Genomic DNA, 15,480 nt, shown 5'->3' with positions numbered 1-15,480 from the left:
CTGGCTTTGGCCCAGGGCAAACGAAGCGCCGGGGGAAGTCTTAGCAGAGCCCGGCGCCTTTCCACGGTTCAAAGCGTGGAACTGCAGACTCTTTTGCAAAGAAGAGAGCGCACAGGCAACAGCAGCCCGCACGTTTCTCAGTGAAAGGGAGAACTCCCTGACTTCATCCAGTCCTCTGAACAAAGCAGGCAGAGGGAGAGAAACTTTCTTTCCTTCCTCTTTCCTGCAACGAATTCCTCATTTGCTCTTGCAAAAGCAGGGCTTCTTCTGAAAAACTACGTCGCGGTGCAAGGATCCTTCCAGAGGAGCAACGACATAGTTTGAGCTGGAAGGGCTTGGGAAAGCAGCCGGGGAAAAAAGGCCTCTTGCTGTTCTCTTTTCTTTCTGCCTGAATGCGGTCAATTCGCACTTGCCAAAATAAGGTTTCCCAGCACAAACTACAAAGCAGCAGCTCTCTTGGAAGAGGAAATCCCACGCAGTGTTGCCCTGGCGAGATAGTGTTGCTACAGTGAGGCCCAGGGAAATCACACTGCCTAGAGAAATCCTAGCAAAGCCCTGTGTTTCCCCACAGGAATGTATGTCAGGTTCAGTTCTTTGCCAGCAACGGAGCTCAGAGGCAACGTCAGATTGTGTGTATCTCAGTGAGAGAAAGAACACTGTGACTTCCCCCGTTCCTCTGACGAAAGCGGTTAGAGGGAGAAAAGCGTCCTTTGCTTTCGCTTTCCCGCAATGAGCTCGGCAGATCTGCCCTTCGCGAAGGGCCGTTTTCCCCCGGAGAACTGCCTCGCGGTAGCCCTGTTCTGGAAGTGGAACGAGTATGCAGTGTTAGCGTTCAGCTATTGTGAAGGCTCGCTCTGGCCCAGGGCAAACGAAGCGCCGGGGGAAGTCTTAGCAGAGCCCGGCGCCTTTCCACGGTTCAAAGCATGGAACTGCAGACTCTTTTGCAAAGAAGAGAGCGCACAGGCAACAGCAGCCCGCACGTTTCTCAGTGAAAGGGAGAACTCCCTGACTTCATCCAGTTCTCTGAGCAAAGCAGGCAGAGGGAGAGAAACTTTCTTTCCTTCCTCTTTCCTGCAACGAATTCCTCATTTGCTCTTGCAAAAGCAGGGCTTCTTCTGAAAAACTACGTCGCGGTGCAAGGATCCTTCCAGAGGAGCAACGACATAGTTTGAGCTGGAAGGGCTTGGGAAAGCAGCCGGGGAAAAAAGGCCTCTTGCTGTTCTCTTTTCTTTCTGCCTGAATGCGGTCAATTCGCACTTGCCAAAATAAGGTTTCCCAGCACAAACTACAAAGCAGCAGCTCTCTTGGAAGAGGAAATCCCACGCAGTGTTGCCCTGGCGAGATAGTGTTGCTACAGTGAGGCCCAGGGAAATCACACTGCCTAGAGAAATCCTAGCAAAGCCCTGTGTTTCCCCACAGGAATGGATGTCAGTTTCAGTTCTTTGCCAGCAACGGAGCTCAGAGGCAACATCAGATTGTGTGTATCTCAGTGAGAGAAAGAACACTGTGACTTCCCCCGTTCCTCTGACGAAAGCGGTTAGAGGGAGAATAGCGTCTTTTGCTTTCGCTTTCCCGCAATGAGCTCGGCAGATCTGCCCTTCGCGAAGGGCCGTTTTCCCCCGGAGAACGGCCTCGCGGTAGCGCTGTTCTGGAAGTGGAACGAGTATGCTGTGTTAGCATTCAGCTATTGTGAAGGCTGGCTTTGGCCCAGGGCAAACGAAGCGCCGGGGGAAGTCTTAGCAGAGCCCGGCGCCTTTCCACGGTTCAAAGCGTGGAACTGCAGACTCTTTTGCAAAGAAGAGAGCGCACAGGCAACAGCAGCCCGCACGTTTCTCAGTGAAAGGGAGAACTCCCTGACTTCATCCAGTCCTCTGAACAAAGCAGGCAGAGGGAGAGAAACTTTCTTTCCTTCCTCTTTCCTGCAACGAATTCCTCATTTGCTCTTGCAAAAGCAGGGCTTCTTCTGAAAAACTACGTCGCGGTGCAAGGATCCTTCCAGAGGAGCAACGACATAGTTTGAGCTGGAAGGGCTTGGGAAAGCAGCCGGGGAAAAAAGGCCTCTTGCTGTTCTCTTTTCTTTCTGCCTGAATGCGGTCAATTCGCACTTGCCAAAATAAGGTTTCCCAGCACAAACTACAAAGCAGCAGCTCTCTTGGAAGAGGAAATCCCACGCAGTGTTGCCCTGGCGAGATAGTGTTGCTACAGTGAGGCCCAGGGAAATCACACTGCCTAGAGAAATCCTAGCAAAGCCCTGTGTTTCCCCACAGGAATGTATGTCAGGTTCAGTTCTTTGCCAGCAACGGAGCTCAGAGGCAACGTCAGATTGTGTGTATCTCAGTGAGAGAAAGAACACTGTGACTTCCCCCGTTCCTCTGACGAAAGCGGTTAGAGGGAGAAAAGCGTCCTTTGCTTTCGCTTTCCCGCAATGAGCTCGGCAGATCTGCCCTTCGCGAAGGGCCGTTTTCCCCCGGAGAACTGCCTCGCGGTAGCCCTGTTCTGGAAGTGGAACGAGTATGCAGTGTTAGCGTTCAGCTATTGTGAAGGCTCGCTCTGGCCCAGGGCAAACGAAGCGCCGGGGGAAGTCTTAGCAGAGCCCGGCGCCTTTCCACGGTTCAAAGCATGGAACTGCAGACTCTTTTGCAAAGAAGAGAGCGCACAGGCAACAGCAGCCCGCACGTTTCTCAGTGAAAGGGAGAACTCCCTGACTTCATCCAGTTCTCTGAGCAAAGCAGGCAGAGGGAGAGAAACTTTCTTTCCTTCCTCTTTCCTGCAACGAATTCCTCATTTGCTCTTGCAAAAGCAGGGCTTCTTCTGAAAAACTACGTCGCGGTGCAAGGATCCTTCCAGAGGAGCAACGACATAGTTTGAGCTGGAAGGGCTTGGGAAAGCAGCCGGGGAAAAAAGGCCTCTTGCTGTTCTCTTTTCTTTCTGCCTGAATGCGGTCAATTCGCACTTGCCAAAATAAGGTTTCCCAGCACAAACTACAAAGCAGCAGCTCTCTTGGAAGAGGAAATCCCACGCAGTGTTGCCCTGGCGAGATAGTGTTGCTACAGTGAGGCCCAGGGAAATCACACTGCCTAGAGAAATCCTAGCAAAGCCCTGTGTTTCCCCACAGGAATGGATGTCAGTTTCAGTTCTTTGCCAGCAACGGAGCTCAGAGGCAACATCAGATTGTGTGTATCTCAGTGAGAGAAAGAACACTGTGACTTCCCCCGTTCCTCTGACGAAAGCGGTTAGAGGGAGAAAAGCGTCTTTTGCTTTCGCTTTCCCGCAATGAGCTCGGCAGATCTGCCCTTCGCGAAGGGCCTTTTCCCCGGAGAACTGCCTCGCGGTAGCCCTGTTCTGGAAGTGGAACGAGTATGCAGTGTTAGCGTTCAGCTATTGTGAAGGCTCGCTCTGGCCCAGGGCAAACGAAGCGCCGGGGGAAGTCTTAGCAGAGCCCGGCACCTTTCCACGGTTCAAAGCGTGGAACTGCAGACTCTTTTGCAAAGAAGAGAGCACACAGGCAACAGCAGCCCGCACGTATCTCAGTGAAAGGGAGAACTCCCTGACTTCATCCAGTCCTCTGAGCAAAGCAGGCAGAGGGAGAGAAACTTTCTTTCCTTCCTCTTTCCTGCAACGAATTGCTCCTTTGCTCTTGCAAACGCAGGGCTTCTTCTGAAAAACTACGTGGCGGTGCAAGGATCCTTCCAGAGGAGAAACGACATAGTTTGAGCTGGAAGGGCTTTGGAAAGCAGCCGGGGAGAAAAGGCCTCTTGCTGTTCTCTTTTCTTTCTGCCTGAATGCAGTCAATTCGCACTTGCCAAAGCAAGGTTTCCCAGCACAAACTACAAAGCAGCAGCTCTCTCCTGGCAGAGGAAATCCCACGCAGTGTTGCCCTGGCGAGATAGTGTTGCTACAGTGAGGCCCAGGGAAATCACACTGCCTAGAGAAATCCTAGCAAAGCCCTGTGTTTCCCCACAGGAATGTATGTCAGTTTCAGTTCTTTGCCAGCAACGGAGCTCAGAGGCAACGTCAGATTGTGTGTATCTCAGTGAGAGAAAGAACACTGTGACTTCCCCCGTTCCTCTGACGAAAGCGCTTAGAGGGAGAATAGCGTCCTTTGCTTTCGCTTTCCCGCAATGAGCTCGGCAGATCTGCCCTTCGCGAAGGGCCGTTTTCCCCCGGAGAACTGCCTCGCGGTAGCGCCGTTCTGGAAGTGGAACGAGTATGCTGTGTTAGCATTCAGCTATTGTGAAGGCTGGCTTTGGCCCAGGGCAAACGAAGCGCCGGGGGAAGTCTTAGCAGAGCCCGGCGCCTTTCCACGGTTCAAAGCGTGGAACTGCAGACTCTTTTGCAAAGAAGAGAGCGCCCAGGCAACAGCAGCCCGCACGTTTCTCAGTGAAAGGGAGAACTCCCTGACTTCATCCAGTCCTCTGAACAAAGCAGGCAGAGGGAGAGAAACTTTCTTTCCTTCCTCTTTCCTGCAACGAATTCCTCATTTGCTCTTGCAAAAGCAGGGCTTCTTCTGAAAAACTACGTCGCGGTGCAAGGATCCTTCCAGAGGAGCAACGACATAGTTTGAGCTGGAAGGGCTTGGGAAAGCAGCCGGGGAAAAAAGGCCTCTTGCTGTTCTCTTTTCTTTCTGCCTGAATGCGGTCAATTCGCACTTGCCAAAATAAGGTTTCCCAGCACAAACTACAAAGCAGCAGCTCTCTTGGAAGAGGAAATCCCACGCAGTGTTGCCCTGGCGAGATAGTGTTGCTACAGTGAGGCCCAGGGAAATCACACTGCCTAGAGAAATCCTAGCAAAGCCCTGTGTTTCCCCACAGGAATGTATGTCAGGTTCAGTTCTTTGCCAGCAACGGAGCTCAGAGGCAACGTCAGATTGTGTGTATCTCAGTGAGAGAAAGAACACTGTGACTTCCCCCGTTCCTCTGACGAAAGCGGTTAGAGGGAGAAAAGCGTCCTTTGCTTTCGCTTTCCCGCAATGAGCTCGGCAGATCTGCCCTTCGCGAAGGGCCGTTTTCCCCCGGAGAACTGCCTCGCGGTAGCCCTGTTCTGGAAGTGTAACGAGTATGCTGTGTTAGCATTCAGCTATTCTGAAGGCTGGCTTTGGCCCAGGGCAAACGAAGCGCCGGGGGAAGTCTTAGCAGAGCCCGGCGCCTTTCTACGGTTCAAACCGTGGAACTGCAGACTCTTTTGCAAAGAAGAGAGCGCACAGGCAACAGCAGCCCGCACGTTTCTCAGTGAAAGGGAGAACTCCCTGACTTCATCCAGTTCTCTGAGCAAAGCAGGCAGAGGGAGAGAAACTTTCTTTCCTTCCTCTTTCCTGCAACGAATTCCTCATTTGCTCTTGCAAAAGCAGGGCTTCTTCTGAAAAACTACGTCGCGGTGCAAGGATCCTTCCAGAGGAGCAACGACATAGTTTGAGCTGGAAGGGCTTGGGAAAGCAGCCGGGGAAAAAAGGCCTCTTGCTGTTCTCTTTTCTTTCTGCCTGAATGCGGTCAATTCGCACTTGCCAAAATAAGGTTTCCCAGCACAAACTACAAAGCAGCAGCTCTCTTGGAAGAGGAAATCCCACGCAGTGTTGCCCTGGCGAGATAGTGTTGCTACAGTGAGGCCCAGGGAAATCACACTGCCTAGAGAAATCCTAGCAAAGCCCTGTGTTTCCCCACAGGAATGGATGTCAGTTTCAGTTCTTTGCCAGCAACGGAGCTCAGAGGCAACATCAGATTGTGTGTATCTCAGTGAGAGAAAGAACACTGTGACTTCCCCCGTTCCTCTGACGAAAGCGGTTAGAGGGAGAAAAGCGTCTTTTGCTTTCGCTTTCCCGCAATGAGCTCGGCAGATCTGCCCTTCGCGAAGGGCCTTTTCCCCGGAGAACTGCCTCGCGGTAGCCCTGTTCTGGAAGTGGAACGAGTATGCAGTGTTAGCGTTCAGCTATTGTGAAGGCTCGCTCTGGCCCAGGGCAAACGAAGCGCCGGGGGAAGTCTTAGCAGAGCCCGGCACCTTTCCACGGTTCAAAGCGTGGAACTGCAGACTCTTTTGCAAAGAAGAGAGCACACAGGCAACAGCAGCCCGCACGTATCTCAGTGAAAGGGAGAACTCCCTGACTTCATCCAGTCCTCTGAGCAAAGCAGGCAGAGGGAGAGAAACTTTCTTTCCTTCCTCTTTCCTGCAACGAATTGCTCCTTTGCTCTTGCAAACGCAGGGCTTCTTCTGAAAAACTACGTGGCGGTGCAAGGATCCTTCCAGAGGAGAAACGACATAGTTTGAGCTGGAAGGGCTTTGGAAAGCAGCCGGGGAGAAAAGGCCTCTTGCTGTTCTCTTTTCTTTCTGCCTGAATGCAGTCAATTCGCACTTGCCAAAGCAAGGTTTCCCAGCACAAACTACAAAGCAGCAGCTCTCTCCTGGCAGAGGAAATCCCACGCAGTGTTGCCCTGGCGAGATAGTGTTGCTACAGTGAGGCCCAGGGAAATCACACTGCCTAGAGAAATCCTAGCAAAGCCCTGTGTTTCCCCACAGGAATGTATGTCAGTTTCAGTTCTTTGCCAGCAACGGAGCTCAGAGGCAACGTCAGATTGTGTGTATCTCAGTGAGAGAAAGAACACTGTGACTTCCCCCGTTCCTCTGACGAAAGCGCTTAGAGGGAGAATAGCGTCCTTTGCTTTCGCTTTCCCGCAATGAGCTCGGCAGATCTGCCCTTCGCGAAGGGCCGTTTTCCCCCGGAGAACTGCCTCGCGGTAGCGCTGTTCTGGAAGTGGAACGAGTATGCTGTGTTAGCATTCAGCTATTGTGAAGGCTGGCTTTGGCCCAGGGCAAACGAAGCGCCGGGGGAAGTCTTAGCAGAGCCCGGCGCCTTTCCACGGTTCAAAGCGTGGAACTGCAGACTCTTTTGCAAAGAAGAGAGCGCCCAGGCAACAGCAGCCCGCACGTTTCTCAGTGAAAGGGAGAACTCCCTGACTTCATCCAGTCCTCTGAACAAAGCAGGCAGAGGGAGAGAAACTTTCTTTCCTTCCTCTTTCCTGCAACGAATTCCTCATTTGCTCTTGCAAAAGCAGGGCTTCTTCTGAAAAACTACGTCGCGGTGCAAGGATCCTTCCAGAGGAGCAACGACATAGTTTGAGCTGGAAGGGCTTGGGAAAGCAGCCGGGGAAAAAAGGCCTCTTGCTGTTCTCTTTTCTTTCTGCCTGAATGCGGTCAATTCGCACTTGCCAAAATAAGGTTTCCCAGCACAAACTACAAAGCAGCAGCTCTCTTGGAAGAGGAAATCCCACGCAGTGTTGCCCTGGCGAGATAGTGTTGCTACAGTGAGGCCCAGGGAAATCACACTGCCTAGAGAAATCCTAGCAAAGCCCTGTGTTTCCCCACAGGAATGTATGTCAGGTTCAGTTCTTTGCCAGCAACGGAGCTCAGAGGCAACGTCAGATTGTGTGTATCTCAGTGAGAGAAAGAACACTGTGACTTCCCCCGTTCCTCTGACGAAAGCGGTTAGAGGGAGAAAAGCGTCCTTTGCTTTCGCTTTCCCGCAATGAGCTCGGCAGATCTGCCCTTCGCGAAGGGCCGTTTTCCCCCGGAGAACTGCCTCGCGGTAGCCCTGTTCTGGAAGTGTAACGAGTATGCTGTGTTAGCATTCAGCTATTCTGAAGGCTGGCTTTGGCCCAGGGCAAACGAAGCGCCGGGGGAAGTCTTAGCAGAGCCCGGCGCCTTTCTATGGTTCAAACCGTGGAACTGCAGACTCTTTTGCAAAGAAGAGAGCGCACAGGCAACAGCAGCCCGCACGTTTCTCAGTGAAAGGGAGAACTCCCTGACTTCATCCAGTTCTCTGAGCAAAGCAGGCAGAGGGAGAGAAACTTTCTTTCCTTCCTCTTTCCTGCAACGAATTCCTCATTTGCTCTTGCAAAAGCAGGGCTTCTTCTGAAAAACTACGTCGCGGTGCAAGGATCCTTCCAGAGGAGCAACGACATAGTTTGAGCTGGAAGGGCTTGGGAAAGCAGCCGGGGAAAAAAGGCCTCTTGCTGTTCTCTTTTCTTTCTGCCTGAATGCGGTCAATTCGCACTTGCCAAAATAAGGTTTCCCAGCACAAACTACAAAGCAGCAGCTCTCTTGGAAGAGGAAATCCCACGCAGTGTTGCCCTGGCGAGATAGTGTTGCTACAGTGAGGCCCAGGGAAATCACACTGCCTAGAGAAATCCTAGCAAAGCCCTGTGTTTCCCCACAGGAATGTATGTCAGGTTCAGTTCTTTGCCAGCAACGGAGCTCAGAGGCAACGTCAGATTGTGTGTATCTCAGTGAGAGAAAGAACACTGTGACTTCCCCCGTTCCTCTGACGAAAGCGGTTAGAGGGAGAAAAGCGTCCTTTGCTTTCGCTTTCCCGCAATGAGCTCGGCAGATCTGCCCTTCGCGAAGGGCCGTTTTCCCCCGGAGAACTGCCTCGCGGTAGCCCTGTTCTGGAAGTGGAACGAGTATGCAGTGTTAGCGTTCAGCTATTGTGAAGGCTCGCTCTGGCCCAGGGCAAACGAAGCGCCGGGGGAAGTCTTAGCAGAGCCCGGCGCCTTTCCACGGTTCAAAGCATGGAACTGCAGACTCTTTTGCAAAGAAGAGAGCGCACAGGCAACAGCAGCCCGCACGTTTCTCAGTGAAAGGGAGAACTCCCTGACTTCATCCAGTTCTCTGAGCAAAGCAGGCAGAGGGAGAGAAACTTTCTTTCCTTCCTCTTTCCTGCAACGAATTCCTCATTTGCTCTTGCAAAAGCAGGGCTTCTTCTGAAAAACTACGTCGCGGTGCAAGGATCCTTCCAGAGGAGCAACGACATAGTTTGAGCTGGAAGGGCTTGGGAAAGCAGCCGGGGAAAAAAGGCCTCTTGCTGTTCTCTTTTCTTTCTGCCTGAATGCGGTCAATTCGCACTTGCCAAAATAAGGTTTCCCAGCACAAACTACAAAGCAGCAGCTCTCTTGGAAGAGGAAATCCCACGCAGTGTTGCCCTGGCGAGATAGTGTTGCTACAGTGAGGCCCAGGGAAATCACACTGCCTAGAGAAATCCTAGCAAAGCCCTGTGTTTCCCCACAGGAATGTATGTCAGGTTCAGTTCTTTGCCAGCAACGGAGCTCAGAGGCAACGTCAGATTGTGTGTATCTCAGTGAGAGAAAGAACACTGTGACTTCCCCCGTTCCTCTGACGAAAGCGGTTAGAGGGAGAAAAGCGTCCTTTGCTTTCGCTTTCCCGCAATGAGCTCGGCAGATCTGCCCTTCGCGAAGGGCCGTTTTCCCCCGGAGAACTGCCTCGCGGTAGCCCTGTTCTGGAAGTGGAACGAGTATGCAGTGTTAGCGTTCAGCTATTGTGAAGGCTCGCTCTGGCCCAGGGCAAACGAAGCGCCGGGGGAAGTCTTAGCAGAGCCCGGCGCCTTTCCACGGTTCAAAGCATGGAACTGCAGACTCTTTTGCAAAGAAGAGAGCGCACAGGCAACAGCAGCCCGCACGTTTCTCAGTGAAAGGGAGAACTCCCTGACTTCATCCAGTTCTCTGAGCAAAGCAGGCAGAGGGAGAGAAACTTTCTTTCCTTCCTCTTTCCTGCAACGAATTCCTCATTTGCTCTTGCAAAAGCAGGGCTTCTTCTGAAAAACTACGTCGCGGTGCAAGGATCCTTCCAGAGGAGCAACGACATAGTTTGAGCTGGAAGGGCTTGGGAAAGCAGCCGGGGAAAAAAGGCCTCTTGCTGTTCTCTTTTCTTTCTGCCTGAATGCGGTCAATTCGCACTTGCCAAAATAAGGTTTCCCAGCACAAACTACAAAGCAGCAGCTCTCTTGGAAGAGGAAATCCCACGCAGTGTTGCCCTGGCGAGATAGTGTTGCTACAGTGAGGCCCAGGGAAATCACACTGCCTAGAGAAATCCTAGCAAAGCCCTGTGTTTCCCCACAGGAATGGATGTCAGTTTCAGTTCTTTGCCAGCAACGGAGCTCAGAGGCAACATCAGATTGTGTGTATCTCAGTGAGAGAAAGAACACTGTGACTTCCCCCGTTCCTCTGACGAAAGCGGTTAGAGGGAGAATAGCGTCTTTTGCTTTCGCTTTCCCGCAATGAGCTCGGCAGATCTGCCCTTCGCGAAGGGCCGTTTTCCCCCGGAGAACGGCCTCGCGGTAGCGCTGTTCTGGAAGTGGAACGAGTATGCTGTGTTAGCATTCAGCTATTGTGAAGGCTGGCTTTGGCCCAGGGCAAACGAAGCGCCGGGGGAAGTCTTAGCAGAGCCCGGCGCCTTTCCACGGTTCAAAGCGTGGAACTGCAGACTCTTTTGCAAAGAAGAGAGCGCACAGGCAACAGCAGCCCGCACGTTTCTCAGTGAAAGGGAGAACTCCCTGACTTCATCCAGTTCTCTGAGCAAAGCAGGCAGAGGGAGAGAAACTTTCTTTCCTTCCTCTTTCCTGCAACGAATTCCTCATTTGCTCTTGCAAAAGCAGGGCTTCTTCTGAAAAACTACGTCGCGGTGCAAGGATCCTTCCAGAGGAGCAACGACATAGTTTGAGCTGGAAGGGCTTGGGAAAGCAGCCGGGGAAAAAAGGCCTCTTGCTGTTCTCTTTTCTTTCTGCCTGAATGCGGTCAATTCGCACTTGCCAAAATAAGGTTTCCCAGCACAAACTACAAAGCAGCAGCTCTCTTGGAAGAGGAAATCCCACGCAGTGTTGCCCTGGCGAGATAGTGTTGCTACAGTGAGGCCCAGGGAAATCACACTGCCTAGAGAAATCCTAGCAAAGCCCTGTGTTTCCCCACAGGAATGTATGTCAGGTTCAGTTCTTTGCCAGCAACGGAGCTCAGAGGCAACGTCAGATTGTGTGTATCTCAGTGAGAGAAAGAACACTGTGACTTCCCCCGTTCCTCTGACGAAAGCGGTTAGAGGGAGAAAAGCGTCCTTTGCTTTCGCTTTCCCGCAATGAGCTCGGCAGATCTGCCCTTCGCGAAGGGCCGTTTTCCCCCGGAGAACTGCCTCGCGGTAGCCCTGTTCTGGAAGTGGAACGAGTATGCAGTGTTAGCGTTCAGCTATTGTGAAGGCTCGCTCTGGCCCAGGGCAAACGAAGCGCCGGGGGAAGTCTTAGCAGAGCCCGGCGCCTTTCCACGGTTCAAAGCATGGAACTGCAGACTCTTTTGCAAAGAAGAGAGCGCACAGGCAACAGCAGCCCGCACGTTTCTCAGTGAAAGGGAGAACTCCCTGACTTCATCCAGTTCTCTGAGCAAAGCAGGCAGAGGGAGAGAAACTTTCTTTCCTTCCTCTTTCCTGCAACGAATTCCTCATTTGCTCTTGCAAAAGCAGGGCTTCTTCTGAAAAACTACGTCGCGGTGCAAGGATCCTTCCAGAGGAGCAACGACATAGTTTGAGCTGGAAGGGCTTGGGAAAGCAGCCGGGGAAAAAAGGCCTCTTGCTGTTCTCTTTTCTTTCTGCCTGAATGCGGTCAATTCGCACTTGCCAAAATAAGGTTTCCCAGCACAAACTACAAAGCAGCAGCTCTCTTGGAAGAGGAAATCCCACGCAGTGTTGCCCTGGCGAGATAGTGTTGCTACAGTGAGGCCCAGGGAAATCACACTGCCTAGAGAAATCCTAGCAAAGCCCTGTGTTTCCCCACAGGAATGTATGTCAGGTTCAGTTCTTTGCCAGCAACGGAGCTCAGAGGCAACGTCAGATTGTGTGTATCTCAGTGAGAGAAAGAACACTGTGACTTCCCCCGTTCCTCTGACGAAAGCGGTTAGAGGGAGAAAAGCGTCCTTTGCTTTCGCTTTCCCGCAATGAGCTCGGCAGATCTGCCCTTCGCGAAGGGCCGTTTTCCCCCGGAGAACTGCCTCGCGGTAGCCCTGTTCTGGAAGTGGAACGAGTATGCAGTGTTAGCGTTCAGCTATTGTGAAGGCTCGCTCTGGCCCAGGGCAAACGAAGCGCCGGGGGAAGTCTTAGCAGAGCCCGGCGCCTTTCCACGGTTCAAAGCATGGAACTGCAGACTCTTTTGCAAAGAAGAGAGCGCACAGGCAACAGCAGCCCGCACGTTTCTCAGTGAAAGGGAGAACTCCCTGACTTCATCCAGTTCTCTGAGCAAAGCAGGCAGAGGGAGAGAAACTTTCTTTCCTTCCTCTTTCCTGCAACGAATTCCTCATTTGCTCTTGCAAAAGCAGGGCTTCTTCTGAAAAACTACGTCGCGGTGCAAGGATCCTTCCAGAGGAGCAACGACATAGTTTGAGCTGGAAGGGCTTGGGAAAGCAGCCGGGGAAAAAAGGCCTCTTGCTGTTCTCTTTTCTTTCTGCCTGAATGCGGTCAATTCGCACTTGCCAAAATAAGGTTTCCCAGCACAAACTACAAAGCAGCAGCTCTCTTGGAAGAGGAAATCCCACGCAGTGTTGCCCTGGCGAGATAGTGTTGCTACAGTGAGGCCCAGGGAAATCACACTGCCTAGAGAAATCCTAGCAAAGCCCTGTGTTTCCCCACAGGAATGGATGTCAGTTTCAGTTCTTTGCCAGCAACGGAGCTCAGAGGCAACATCAGATTGTGTGTATCTCAGTGAGAGAAAGAACACTGTGACTTCCCCCGTTCCTCTGACGAAAGCGGTTAGAGGGAGAATAGCGTCTTTTGCTTTCGCTTTCCCGCAATGAGCTCGGCAGATCTGCCCTTCGCGAAGGGCCGTTTTCCCCCGGAGAACGGCCTCGCGGTAGCGCTGTTCTGGAAGTGGAACGAGTATGCTGTGTTAGCATTCAGCTATTGTGAAGGCTGGCTTTGGCCCAGGGCAAACGAAGCGCCGGGGGAAGTCTTAGCAGAGCCCGGCGCCTTTCCACGGTTCAAAGCGTGGAACTGCAGACTCTTTTGCAAAGAAGAGAGCGCACAGGCAACAGCAGCCCGCACGTTTCTCAGTGAAAGGGAGAACTCCCTGACTTCATCCAGTCCTCTGAACAAAGCAGGCAGAGGGAGAGAAACTTTCTTTCCTTCCTCTTTCCTGCAACGAATTCCTCATTTGCTCTTGCAAAAGCAGGGCTTCTTCTGAAAAACTACGTCGCGGTGCAAGGATCCTTCCAGAGGAGCAACGACATAGTTTGAGCTGGAAGGGCTTGGGAAAGCAGCCGGGGAAAAAAGGCCTCTTGCTGTTCTCTTTTCTTTCTGCCTGAATGCGGTCAATTCGCACTTGCCAAAATAAGGTTTCCCAGCACAAACTACAAAGCAGCAGCTCTCTTGGAAGAGGAAATCCCACGCAGTGTTGCCCTGGCGAGATAGTGTTGCTACAGTGAGGCCCAGGGAAATCACACTGCCTAGAGAAATCCTAGCAAAGCCCTGTGTTTCCCCACAGGAATGTATGTCAGGTTCAGTTCTTTGCCAGCAACGGAGCTCAGAGGCAACGTCAGATTGTGTGTATCTCAGTGAGAGAAAGAACACTGTGACTTCCCCCGTTCCTCTGACGAAAGCGGTTAGAGGGAGAAAAGCGTCCTTTGCTTTCGCTTTCCCGCAATGAGCTCGGCAGATCTGCCCTTCGCGAAGGGCCGTTTTCCCCCGGAGAACTGCCTCGCGGTAGCCCTGTTCTGGAAGTGGAACGAGTATGCAGTGTTAGCGTTCAGCTATTGTGAAGGCTCGCTCTGGCCCAGGGCAAACGAAGCGCCGGGGGAAGTCTTAGCAGAGCCCGGCGCCTTTCCACGGTTCAAAGCGTGGAACTGCAGACTCTTTTGCAAAGAAGAGAGCGCACAGGCAACAGCAGCCCGCACGTTTCTCAGTGAAAGGGAGAACTCCCTGACTTCATCCAGTCCTCTGAACAAAGCAGGCAGAGGGAGAGAAACTTTCTTTCCTTCCTCTTTCCTGCAACGAATTCCTCATTTGCTCTTGCAAAAGCAGGGCTTCTTCTGAAAAACTACGTCGCGGTGCAAGGATCCTTCCAGAGGAGCAACGACATAGTTTGAGCTGGAAGGGCTTGGGAAAGCAGCCGGGGAAAAAAGGCCTCTTGCTGTTCTCTTTTCTTTCTGCCTGAATGCGGTCAATTCGCACTTGCCAAAATAAGGTTTCCCAGCACAAACTACAAAGCAGCAGCTCTCTTGGAAGAGGAAATCCCACGCAGTGTTGCCCTGGCGAGATAGTGTTGCTACAGTGAGGCCCAGGGAAATCACACTGCCTAGAGAAATCCTAGCAAAGCCCTGTGTTTCCCCACAGGAATGTATGTCAGGTTCAGTTCTTTGCCAGCAACGGAGCTCAGAGGCAACGTCAGATTGTGTGTATCTCAGTGAGAGAAAGAACACTGTGACTTCCCCCGTTCCTCTGACGAAAGCGGTTAGAGGGAGAAAAGCGTCCTTTGCTTTCGCTTTCCCGCAATGAGCTCGGCAGATCTGCCCTTCGCGAAGGGCCGTTTTCCCCCGGAGAACTGCCTCGCGGTAGCCCTGTTGTGGAAGTGGAACGAGTATGCAGTGTTAGCGTTCAGCTATTGTGAAGGCTCGCTCTGGCCCAGGGCAAACGAAGCGCCGGGGGAAGTCTTAGCAGAGCCCGGCGCCTTTCCACGGTTCAAAGCATGGAACTGCAGACTCTTTTGCAAAGAAGAGAGCGCACAGGCAACAGCAGCCCGCACGTTTCTCAGTGAAAGGGAGAACTCCCTGACTTCATCCAGTTCTCTGAGCAAAGCAGGCAGAGGGAGAGAAACTTTCTTTCCTTCCTCTTTCCTGCAACGAATTCCTCATTTGCTCTTGCAAAAGCAGGGCTTCTTCTGAAAAACTACGTCGCGGTGCAAGGATCCTTCCAGAGGAGCAACGACATAGTTTGAGCTGGAAGGGCTTGGGAAAGCAGCCGGGGAAAAAAGGCCTCTTGCTGTTCTCTTTTCTTTCTGCCTGAATGCGGTCAATTCGCACTTGCCAAAATAAGGTTTCCCAGCACAAACTACAAAGCAGCAGCTCTCTTGGAAGAGGAAATCCCACGCAGTGTTGCCCTGGCGAGATAGTGTTGCTACAGTGAGGCCCAGGGAAATCACACTGCCTAGAGAAATCCTAGCAAAGCCCTGTGTTTCCCCACAGGAATGGATGTCAGTTTCAGTTCTTTGCCAGCAACGGAGCTCAGAGGCAACATCAGATTGTGTGTATCTCAGTGAGAGAAAGAACACTGTGACTTCCCCCGTTCCTCTGACGAAAGCGGTTAGAGGGAGAAAAGCGTCTTTTGCTTTCGCTTTCCCGCAATGAGCTCGGCAGATCTGCCCTTCGCGAAGGGCCTTTTCCCCGGAGAACTGCCTCGCGGTAGCCCTGTTCTGGAAGTGGAACGAGTATGCAGTGTTAGCGTTCAGCTATTGTGAAGGCTCGCTCTGGCCCAGGGCAAACGAAGCGCCGGGGGAAGTCTTAGCAGAGCCCGGCACCTTTCCACGGTTCAAAGCGTGGAACTGCAGACTCTTTTGCAAAGAAGAGAGCACACAGGCAACAGCAGCCCGCACGTATCTCAGTGAAAGGGAGAACTCCCTGACTTCATCCAGTCCTCTGAGCAAAGCAGGCAGAGGGAGAGAAACTTTCTTTCCTTCCT

This window comes from Elephas maximus, chromosome 21, assembly GCF_024166365.1.
Source record: "Elephas maximus indicus isolate mEleMax1 chromosome 21, mEleMax1 primary haplotype, whole genome shotgun sequence".
Taxonomy (NCBI): Eukaryota; Metazoa; Chordata; class Mammalia; order Proboscidea; family Elephantidae; genus Elephas; species Elephas maximus.
Note: the sequence above shows the minus strand (reverse complement) of the source record.